The sequence below is a fragment of the Liolophura sinensis genome, chromosome 4, assembly GCF_032854445.1.
Source record: "Liolophura sinensis isolate JHLJ2023 chromosome 4, CUHK_Ljap_v2, whole genome shotgun sequence".
NCBI lineage: Eukaryota > Metazoa > Mollusca > Polyplacophora > Chitonida > Chitonidae > Liolophura > Liolophura sinensis.
In genome coordinates this window covers 9033955-9046475 of record NC_088298.1, presented here as the reverse complement: position 1 = coordinate 9046475, position 12521 = coordinate 9033955, and positions in this window count along the sequence as shown.

The following is a 12521-nucleotide window of genomic DNA, read 5'->3' as shown; positions in this document are numbered from 1 at the left end:
ACCGGTTCATTCTGTGGACGGCAAAGAGCTGAGAGACTTTCAACAGACGTTTTTATTTATTCTTGTTGTTTTGCTTTTCCAATCGATAACTATGAAGAATGCTTTACTGCAGATCTTCATCTTGTGTAGTTGCTTTGTGATTGCTGGAAACTATCCCGAAAAGAGAGCAGTGTTAAAATGTGTGGATGGAAAAACCTGTCATGGTGACTTTAAGGAACATTGCTGGGATACGGATTATGATCATGCTGTGGGGGGATGTTTAAAGCCTATAATGTGTGAAAAAGGTAAATTTTTTTTTTTTTTTAAAGGTCTATATATACCTGGGGCTACTTTCACGGAACTTCTTAAATCAGTTTTTCGCAACTTTTCCCATAAATGACACCGCCTTATATGGCACTGTGACAAATATAGACAACTTCTTTTATGAAAAGAATGAACAAATTTATCTTTCGCCTTTCTTAATATTACCAGATTTTTTGTAAAAATATCCTGTAAACGTAATTTTGCCAGGATGACTGCTCATTTAACTTTTTTATGTTTGAATTGGCACTCACGTAAACATGGCTGGGTCCTATCAAATAATTCACCTCTGTAGGATGTTTGGTAAATGAAGGAAAACAAACAGTTACTAACCTCCTCGACCAGTCTAGTGGCACGTGAAATGAACATAAAATATGGCCTTTTTTTAATTACCCCTCGACCTAGGAGGTAAATACCAGATATTGTTGAAAATAGATCTCAATGTTTAATTTAATTGAACTCCCGAAGCAGGTTAATATTAGAAATTGTTCAAAATATACCTCATTGTTGAATCTAATTTAACTATCCCACGACCAAACTTGCTTTGGTCATTGCTTGAGGTACTTGTATTTTCGTAATACATAGATTACCTCCCTTTTCCAGGTTGTACCTCCTTTGACAGTACATAGATGTATATCTATCCTCTTTTTCATTTCGAAAGCACCTGGCACTATATAAATTATTTCTGTTTACTTTGTCAATTTCTCAATTTCTTGACTGATTCAGAAGTAGTTAACATTACAAGAAATTTCACAGGTGGATTAGTCACAGTTGATCACTGAGGTTGTTGAACTTCCATCACTGATACTTTCTAAGTGCTAACAACATTGGGTAGTTGGACTAATACCTGCCGTCAGGGGCGGAGAATCCATGACAAGGGAAGTAATCTGTGCTTTACGAAAACACAGAATTGCAGCACTCAGATTCTGTCTGTACAAATCTTTGTCTCCTGAATGCTTATAGCCAAAATTACCAAACATACATGACATATATACTCCCCATTCATTTTCATTTGTATTGTTTTTGTTCTTATTAGGGACCTATTCATGGTATGAAGGTTCCCCTCCAGAAATTCTGCCAACTTGCCTTCCCTGTGATGAGGACAAATTTAACGATCTCGAGTGTTCCTCGGACAAACTCAGCTGTGTAGATGCTTGTTGGCCAATATATAATTGTTCGGACAAGGGCCTCATTCTTTATAGAAAGGGAAACCGCACGCATGATGCTGTGTGCAAGTGCAATCTTGAAAAAGGGTATCATGGTGGAAAAGCAAACTATACATGTCAGGTCAATGATTGTGACTGCGAACGAGGAAATTGTCTTTCTGGGAGACAGCTGAATGAATCAGGTAAGGATTGCTGTGCGGTAATCATGATATCCCTGAAACGGTATTGTAATAGGGTTATCATGAAAAAAAAATTGCTGTAATAGTGCAACAGTGAGTGAGCGAGTGAAAGTTTTAACATCGCTTTCAACAGTATTTCAGTTTTATCGCGACAATAAAACGTCAAGTAGTCGATCTACTATGGATAATTCATTTACTATTCAGTCAAAAAGGACACCAGAAGTCACATAACAAACACAGACCATGTAACACTATTACTGTAATAATGTAATAGTGCAACAATACTGATGTAATAGTATTAATTGTAATGAAACAGTATTCCTCTAAAAGTATGGTGTTTCAGTATTACTGTATTAGTACTATATCATAACAGTGATAGTGTAACAGGGTTATAATTTAACAGTAGTACTCTAATAGTGTAACAGTGCAATACTATTGCTGTAATACTATTGCTGTAATAGTATTATATTAATTAAACTGTATTGCTGTAACAATATTATAATGTAAAGGTATGACTGTAATAATACCTATGAAAGTCTACTGGTAGCCTGCGGATGGTGGTCGGTTTCCTTCAGGCTCCGTCCAGTTTCCTCCCACCATAATACTGACTCCTGTCACATTTTAGTGTAGGTGTAATATACCAATCAAATAAATAAAGAAAGAAATAAAGAAATGAATGGCAAATCCACAACATCCATTCTGACAGACAACATCCATATGAAGAATGTCAACATAAATTCAGCTAGATTCAGCATCCATTCACACAGATTTAGCATCCATTTGGATACTGAGATTCAGCATCCATTCGTAAAGATTTAGCATCCATTTGGATACTGAGATTCAGCATCCATTCACACAGATTTAGCATGCATTTGGACACTGAGATTCAGCATCCATTCACGCAGATTTAGCATCCATTTGGATACTGAGATTCAGCATCCATTCACACAGATTTATTGTCCATTTGGACACTGAGATTCAGAATCCATGCGGATGAAAGAAATTACTGTCATAGTACAATAAATAAATTACTATCATAGTACATGTATAATAATATAACAGTATTGCTGGGACAGTACTGTAATGTAAAATACTACAATAGTACTACGTGTATATTAATGATGTAACAGTAGTTCCTTATAGTTGTAGTTTAACAGCATAGTAACAGAATATTAATGTAACAGTAATAATATAACACTGTAACACTATTAGTGTAATAATACCGTATCAGTGGAACAGGTATATGGGAAGGTCTACCAGCAACCTGTGGATGATCATGGATTTTTCCCTGGGCTCTGCCCGGTTCCCTCCCACCATAATGCTAGCTGCCATTGCATAAGTGAAATATTCTTGAGTATGGCGTAAAAGACCAATCAAATAAATAAATCAGTGGAACAGCATTGCTATCACTGTATTTTAATGTAACACTATGAATGTAATAGTATATGTGAATGCCTGCCAGAAACCTGTGGATTGTGGTCATATATAGCATCAAGCTCGAGAAAAAAATTGTTTTTATAGGGTAGGAACTTTCTCTGCAAAGCAGAAGTTATTCACCCCGTAACTTAAAGGATCTTGGGGAAGTAACTCAAAAGCAAAGTTTATTGTTATGTGGAGAAAGAAATTATGTAGATGAATCTGTAATCAATATGTGTGGTGTAGGGGACATACATGGTGATCTAAGTTGAGGGAAAGTAATGTGAGGGGTGGTGCCTTAAAATGTACTGGTTGTACTGAGCTCAGCTGTTGCATACAAGTGGAGTACGATAACACGGGGGCCGGGGCAGTGTTGGGGGGTGCATTTTAACTGCCATAAATTACAAATTCCCGACTTACGTACTAACCTGAACTTTTACTTCCTCATGTTCCCTGAACTCTGTGAAGTGTTTATTTCACTAAAATGTTGACATGTTCGGATGATTTGGCAGTTGAAAATACAGGTGAAAATCAATAATAATATTACAGTAATACCAGTAACTGTTAGTACAGTATATCAGAAGTTATATTAAAATTCTTCAATTTTTTTAAGAGTGACACAACTTGACAACATTACATTACACTACTTCAAGATTGTCAGGCAATTTATTTCATTGTCTCCCAATGCCCATTAAAAAATTATTGGGTTTTTTGTCCCTGTGTATGAAATTTTTATTGTGAATGTATTCAATGTGTCCAATCATTTAATCTGCAAGCGTCAATTCCATTTTCATGGTAAAGCGTCGAGTGTAGATTTTAGGAAGAGGGAGGGAGATATGTGATCTCATAATTAGTCTGAAATAGGTTAAGTGAAAGGTGTCTAGTTATGTGATAAGAAATATTCTGAATTATTTTAAATGTTTTCAGGAACTTTACAGGTAATAGATATCGAGGATAGTAATGCTTGTGCACAAAGAGCACTATATATCTGTGATGATCGAAGTATAAGACTGGTGTGCTTCTAAGTTTACAAAGAGAAGTTTACACATGCAGTCAATTTATTGTTCTCTGAAGACAACTTGTCCTCCAGCAATAATATGGGAGTTTCAAGGACTAACTCATTCAAGTCCGGCTGTATCATGTGACCTGTCAAAAATGTTAGGCAGCTATTATTTATCTCATTCGCTATGACATGGGCGTCTGTGAAAAGTGTCGTAAAAAGTAATTTACAGGAGACAAATGATACAGAAAATTGAGAATCTGAACATTTGTGAACTTGAGAAGTTCCTCAAGGAAAGAGGTGTCATTTGTGCCAGTGGAAAAGTGTAAGACAGGTGATCAGTAAACTAATGTCAAGAAAGCTTGCCTAACATTTTTCACATGACACAGTAAGACTGTTTTTACCTTTGACGACAAAAGAGTTCCAACTCGACACTCCCCTATTGGGCATGCAAATCTCTGCATAATTCTTGGGAAAGTTTGTCAGTGACTTGCCAATGGTTTAAAGGTTTTGATTGTTTAATTACCATGAATATGGGATTAAGCAGTCATTTATCCAATAATCTTTTGATGATCTCTTGATTCTTCCATCATATTTTTTTCTTTAAGTGTTTTCTTATGGAAAAATGAAAACTCCATAAATTCTGCTTTTTGTTTCCATTTAATTTTTAATAGGCAACTGTGTCCCCTGCCCCCCAGGGACCCATAAACCCAAAAATTCATCCTATCCGTGTACACCCAGGTAAGACACACACATATTTACATGTACCATTCTGCCGTCCTTTTTCAAAACAGGTTGCAAGTTACAAAGCCAAAATCCAAAAAGTCTGTGATGTTTTGTGCAAAGAATAAAAACATAATGTCTTGCTGCATTCTTCCTGAACAAAAACAATACATTGTTGTTAAAGTTGTTACTGGGTTATGTACAATATACCCGGGAAATAATGTTCATGCCATCAAGGGTGAAAAAATTTTTCTACACTTTTTTACCCATTTATCACTTGCTTCCTTTTATTTCATGGATTTTTTCTTATCTCCATGAACACCCAGGTAAGATTGATATATTTCAGCCTGTCAAGAAAAAAAACAACAAATAGGGCTGCACCTAGTTACCTCCCTTGATGCCACTCTCGTTTTAAACGTGCGGTTTTAAGAGTAAGCTGTGGTTAGGTGCGACCTCAGAATATTTTTAATGGCAGGTTTCGGAGGTAAGCTAGTTGATTGAAGAACAACTACCAAAGACCAATAGAAGTCTCAATATAAAGGAAAGTGGGCAAGTCAAGGATATTTAAAATGTATCAAAATTAATTGATAAGTAAATTAATAATGTACCGGTATGTCCATTAGCATATAAATATGTAAAGCTGTTTTCTTTGGATCTTTTCAGGTTTCCTTACCCGACTAGCACAGCTGAGTCTAACACAACAAGTCAGACTGAGCCCACCACAACTAACAAGGCTGAGTCTAACAGAAGCACAACAAGCCAGCCTGAGACCAACACGACTCTAGGTAAGCCATTCTTCTCATATAATGACTACAAAGTCAGGAGTTCAAGCCTCTGTGTTGGTAACTGTCTGCCATTTTTTACACTTTATACATAGAGTAACATTTCCTACGAGATGAGTGGTGACACTACAGTTAAAAACTCACTGCCATCATATAAAATTAAATTGCTTGAATTTGGCATCAATCAAAGTTTTAAATGATTTCCAGTTATAAGTTTCCTGTACTTTTCCTTAACTTTACCAAAGGCGGCTGAACCTAGTTGAGTATAAGCAGTCGACATTCCAGGGGTCCTTCAAGCTCATGCAGATATGGACGAGACAGTGTGGGGGCTCTCGCAAACTAACCCAGCTAAAATCGCATTTTCATTGCCTTTTGTCCATGTGAGAGTGCCCACCCTGTCTCATCCAAACCTGTTTGAACTTGTGAATTAAATTCCTGAAATGTTGACTCGGCCTTTTCAGGGCACTGATTTTTATCATTGACCTTGACCTACTTTTCAAGGTCATTGGGCCTGTGCCTCTATTCAGATCATAGGAATGTGATAGACATGTACATGTAGTTCCATTAATGCTTATATAATTATTAGCTCGCTTGTGCTTAAGCTTATACAGTAAGTCATGTCCTGAACGTCGGCATAGGCTTCCATTAACAAGCAAAATAATGTTCAACAAAATGTTAATGGTTATATCTTGAAAAAGTACTGCCTGTATTGACCTCATGTTTTGCACACATGTAAAGTGTAATAACCCAAAGGGGATGTTCTATTGTTGATGCACTGTGTTTCATATTAAATACCATACATTACGGAATTTAAGTAAATGTTACAAGTAGGTGTGTTATCTCAAGAAGTACTGCATGTATTGTGCTGAAATTTTATGTATTTATTTGACTGGTGTTTTGTGCAGTGCTGAAGAATGTCTCACTTATTCCAGAGGAGCCACCTGAAGTTTTACATACATATTAACCACATGAGGGGGAAGTTCCATCGCTTCGTCTGTGTGCGTATTAATTACCACAAACTGGCAAATTCATGACTTAAGTATTTTATGTGTTGAGCTGAAGTTTTGCATTCGCTTGTCTCCAACACTCGAGCTCTTGCTTAGTCAAATCTAAGTTTTCCATGTTGTCTTTCTTGTGTGTTGTTTGTCAGAATTTGAATTCAGACTTGTCTCTTCAAACTGATGCTGCTTACATGTCGTAGTTTTAAACTGAGTAAACAACAATGCATAAAATGTGCTGTATCTCAAATCTGTTCTATTTTCTTATTTACCAATATGCCAGATAAGGAAACCATGGGTAACAATACCTGGACCTTGATACCAGGGATTATCCTTTTAGTTGTAATGGTAGTAGCAGGTGAGTAGACAGTTGATTTTATTGTACCCTTGTGAATGAATGGACTAGGTGATATCTGGATTTGAACCAGTCCGCATATCTATGCCATTGTGTTCATGTGTTTCTGTGCCCCTTTGTGTGCGTGTGTTTCTGTGTCACTGTGCGTGCATGTTTCTGTGCCACTGTGCGTGCATGTTTCTTTGTCCCTGTGTGCGTGTGTTTCTGTGCCGCTGTGTGCGTGTGTTTCTGTGCCGCTGTGTGTGTGTGTTTCTGTGCCCCTGTGTGTTCATGTGTTTCTGTGTCACTGTGCATGCGTGTTTCTGTGCCGCTGTGTGTGTGTGTGTTTCTGTGCCGCTGTGTGCATGTGTTTCTGTGCCCCTGTGTGTTCATGTGTTTCTGTGTCACTGTGTGCGTGTGTTTCTGTGCCGCAGTGTGTGTGTGTTTCTGTGTCACTGTGCATGCGTGTTTCTGTGCCGCTGTGTGTGTGTTTCTGTGCCGCTGTGTGTGTGTTTCTGTGCCGCTGTGTGCGTGTGTTTCTGTGCCCCTGTGTGTTCATGTGTTTCTGTGTCACTGTGTGCGTGTGTTTCTGTGCCGCTGTGTGTGTGTGTTTCTGTGCCCCTGTGTGTTCATGTGTTTCTGTGTCACTCTGTGCGTGTGTTTCTGTGCCGCAGTGTGTGTGTGTTTCTGTGCTGCTGTGTGTGTGTTTCTGTGCCACTGTGCGTGCGTGTTTCTGTGCCGCTGTGTGTGCGTCTTTCTGTGCCGCTGTCTGTATGTGTTTCTGTTTGTTTCTGTGCCGCTGTGTGCATGTGTTTCTGTGCCGCTGTGTGCATGTGTTTCTGTGCCGCTGTGTATGTGTTTCTGTGCCGCTGTTTGCATTTGTTTCTGTGCCACTGTGTGTGCATGTTTCTGTGTCTGTGCCGCTGTGTGTGTGTGTTTCTGTGCCGCAGTGTGTGTGTGTTTCTTTGTCCCTGTGTGTGCGTGTTTCTGTGCCGCTGTGTGCGTGTGTTTCTGTGCCACTGTCTGTATGTGTTTCTGTTTGTTTCTGTGCCGCTGTGTGCATGTGTTTCTGTGCCGCTGTGTGCATGTGTTTCTGTGCCGCTGTGTGTGTGTGTTTCTGTGCCGCTGTGTGTGTGTTTCTGTGCCACTGTGTTTGTGTGTGTCTGTGCCGCTGTGTGTGTGTGTTTCTGTGCTGCTGTGTGTGTGCGTTTCTGTGCCGCTGTGTGCGTGTGTTTCTGTGCCGCTGTGTGTGTGTGTGTTTCTGTGCCCCTGTGTGTTCGTGTGTTTCTGTGTCACTGTGCGTGCGTGTTTCTGTGCCGCTGCGTGTGTGTGTGTTTCTGTGCTGCTGTGTCTGTGTTTCTTTGTCCCTGTGTGTGTGTGTTTCTGTGCTGCTGTATGCATGTGTTTCTGTGCCGCTGTCTGTATGTGTTTCTGTTTGTTTCTGTGCCTCTGTGTGCATGTGTTTCTGTGCCGCTGTGTGCGTGTGTTTCTGTGCCGCTGTGTGCGTGTGTTTCTGTGCCGCTGTGTATGTGTTTCTCTGCCGCTGTTTGCATGTGTTTCTGTGCCACTGTGTGTGCATGTTTTTGTGTCTGTGCCAATGTGTGTGTGTGTTTCTGTGTGTGTGTTTCTGTGCCACTGTGTGTGTGTGTGTCTGTGCCGCTGTGTGTGTGTGTTTCTGTGCTGCTGTGTGCATGCATTTCTATGTCACTCTGTGCGTGTTTCTGTGCCGCTGTGTGCATGTGTTTTTATGCCGCTGTGTGTGTGTGTTTCTGTGCTGCTGTATGCGTGTGTTTCTGTGCCGCTGTGTGTGCGTTTGTTTCTATGCTGCTGTGTGTGTGTTTCTGTGCCGCTGTGTGCATGTGTTTCTGTTCCGCTGTGTGTGCGTGTGTTTCTGTGCCGCTGTGTGTGTGTGTTTCTGTGCCACTGTGTGCATGTGTTTCTGTGCCGCTGTGCGTGTGTTTCTGTGCTGCTGTGTGTGTGTGTTTCTGTGCCTCTGTGTGTGTGTGCGTTTCTGTACCGCTGTGTGTTTGTGCGTTTCTGTGCCACTGTGTGTGTGTGTGCATTTCTGTGCTGCTGTGTGTGTGCGTTTCTGTACCGCTGTGTGTTTCTGTGCCGTTGTGTGCCTGCATTCTGTGTCGCTCTGTGTGTGTTTCAGTACCGCTGAGTGCATGTGTTTATGTGCCTCTATGTGCATATTTTTACGTGCTGCCTGCGTGCATGTTTCTGTGCCGATGTGTGCATTTTTTTATGTGCCCCTGTGCGTGCATGTTTCTGTGCCGCTGTGTGCATTTTTTTATGTGCCGCTGTGCGTGCACGTTTTCGTGATGATGTGTGCATTTTTTTATGTGCCACTGTATGTGCATGTTTCTGTGCCGCTGTGTGTGCGTGTATTTCTGTGCTGCTGTGTGCGTTCTTTTATGTGCCACTGTGCGTGCATGTTTCTATGCCAATTTGTGCAATTTTTTATGTGCCACTGTGTGTGCATGTTTCTGTGCCGCTGTGTGTGCGTGTGTTTTTGTGCTGCTGTGTGCAGTTTTTTATGTGCCACTGTGCGTGCATGTTTCCGTGCCGATGTGTGTGTTTTTTTTTTATGTGCCACTGTGTGTGCGTGTGTTTCTTTGCCGCTATGTGTGCTCATGTTTCTGCGTGGCATCCTCTTCCTATAAAACTGACCGCGTACATAAAAGTGACGAATTCTTGACTACAGCATCAAAGAACAGTCAAATAAATATTAAATAAATGTAATAAATATGAATAGCAAAATGGACAATGAAGTTCAGCGTCCTGGTCTAGTCGATGTTTAATCCTTAACTCACATTAAAGGTCAAATATCTCAAGAACACATATTATATATTGAGTCCTCGATTTGCATATACATTAAGTGCAAAGACACAAGAGGGATGTTCTATCATGCATGCCGTGTAGGGCAGCAACTATAAAACATATTTGTCATACAACTGCTTAGAATCACATGCGTTTCAAGGGCCAGACCAGCATATTTTCTTTTCCTGAGTACTTTTTATTTACTTTTTGGATGAATAATAATAAATTTTGTACGTAGCCACTTGTAGTGTGTGTAATATCCAGCTTTGGTTTATGAAACTCTCACCACCCGTCTGGTAAAATGGTTTCGCCCACAGAGTGAAATGATAAAACCCCTGACACGAGGGGTTGTCATTGAAATTGGAAAGTTGTTGACGAGTGAAAGTTGAAATTCTGTTCAAATTGATTGTCACCTTTCTCCACCTACCGGTAACTCATAAAGAGCATAATGCCTGACTGATGCCACATACAAGCACATGCTGTGTTCATAAAGGAGTTTCATCTGCTGATTTGCGCCCCCCCCCCCCCCCCCATTTTCCCCGATGAGTAGGACTGTTTAGAAATGTTTTGGTTTAACACAGAAGCCTTCTTCAAGCCTCTTGTTGGCTAGACTTGATGGCACAAAAGACAGGAAACAGCACAGATGCATTGACACAATTAATAAATAGAGTGTGGACCTCAACGAAATCCGGTGAGAGCAGAAAGCTGGTTACTACATTTGGCGCTTAATGGCACTGAATTCAAGTTCGGTAGAATGGATTAATTAAGACTTTGCACCAGATGACGGCTTTCGTTCCCAGCTGTATTTGAGCTTGTTTGTTTGCAATGGTCAGTGTTCGCCATTGTGTCATAACTCACCTTTGTCGCCTTCTGTGGTTACCATGGTAACTAGAGTGCTATTTTCCTGATCTATCTACTGTATAGTTAAGCATGAATTTCGTGTCCTGGCTACAACTCCAAAACTTTCCAATATTTAATTTTAATTCTTAAAGGATACTTTGACATAGAGGTGATGATATGTTGTGAAGTCCATTTTCAGCATTGCCATGGTAACCAGCTTACCATCATCCCTACATATACGAAATAGACAGATATGATTTTCTGTCCATGTGCAGTTTTAATCTTTTGTGGATACATGCATGTATATATAGATGTAATGATGTGGGTCGCAACTCACATTTGCTCATTTCCACGATTGCCATGGTAACCACAGATATGTACCTGTCATCAACACCCATAAAGATTCCCCTCAGAGGTTTACTCATGACAATGCTGCTCTGGTATTTTTGTATACATCTCATTGAAATGCATTTCTTTGGGCATGTGTTGTGTTGACCTGAGGCTGGTTGTTCAAAACTGTATTAAAAGTTAAGTCAGACTTGAACGTTAGTACCTGCAGTCTTGGTCTAATACCAAACTAATATCGGCATTGACTATTTGGATAATTAAACACTTTTGAACAAACGGGCCCTGAACACTAAGTTGTTGACTACTGGTACATATTTTTGTTGGCAACTAATCAGTTTCAGCAATACACTTTTACATCTTTATCATCTGTTTTCAGCTTTTCTATGGTACATGTGTAGAACTAGATGTCAAGAAGGTAGGTATAAAAGATTTACTGTTACAACCTGCCATGTGGTCCAAGCCTGTCGAAACATTAAAGCTCGGCTTACACTTAAGCTTAAGACACAACCAAATTCAACAGAAGTTGTCGTACCAAGTTGGTCCCAGCTACTGATGTCCATACATGTGTGATTGTAAGACTGACTGGCATGTACATAAAGACCTGAGCTCAACGCCATTTGAGTTGGGTGTTATGCTTAATTCCTGTGAGCAGAGCTTAACATGATATATCCTAAATAGCCTGACATTACGACCACAAAAGTGCATCTTTTGAGGCAAATAAATGTAATAAAATATTTCTTTTGGTTCTGAAAGGTACATTTTCTCAATAGGATATCGCTGTACATATATCTTCCAAACAAACCTAAGAACAACTTTCTAAAATTTATTGATTTATTTATTTGATTAGTGTTTTACGCCGTACTGAAGAATATTTCACTTATATAACGGCGGCCAGCATTATGGTGGGAGGAAACTGGGCAGAGCCCAGGGGAAACCCACGACCATCCGCAGGTTGCTGGCAAACCTTCCCACGTACGGCCGAAGAGGAAGCCAGCATGAGCTGGACTTGAACTCACAGCGACCACATTGGTGACTCCTGGGTCATTACGCTGCACTAACGTGCTAGCTGACTGTGCCATGGAAGCACCGCTTTCTAAAATAAATAAAACTGTCAGAATCTGGAAATTTGAGCAGCTTAGTCATGGATAAAATTTCAGGTGATTTAGAGTAACTTGGGAACCTGCAGTGCATGTCAAAAGAGACATCAAATGAAAACTTAAAACTTAGTTTAGTTCAATACTTTTTGATACTTGAAGTTTTCATTTGTTTTAAGGTAACATTTAAAATGTGGGCAAACTCTTCATTTCTAGTGCCCAAAATAAATTTGATAATCATATTTCAACTTTTAAGTCAGAAATGATTTTTACATGTAGGAATCGGGACTGCATGGAAGATATCCCTGAAAATGGTATCTTACTCAAGGCAATCCAGTCTGCCATTCTATACATGTATATTAATGAGAAATTCCTGACTATGGTGTAGCACAAATATCAGATAAATAAATTAAAATTTATATTCCTCTATATTCCTCTCTCCCACTCTCTATCTTGCTGTCTCACTGGCTTATTCGGCGGAAGTGTTCTCATTGGCTCATTTCGCTGGAGTGTTCTGA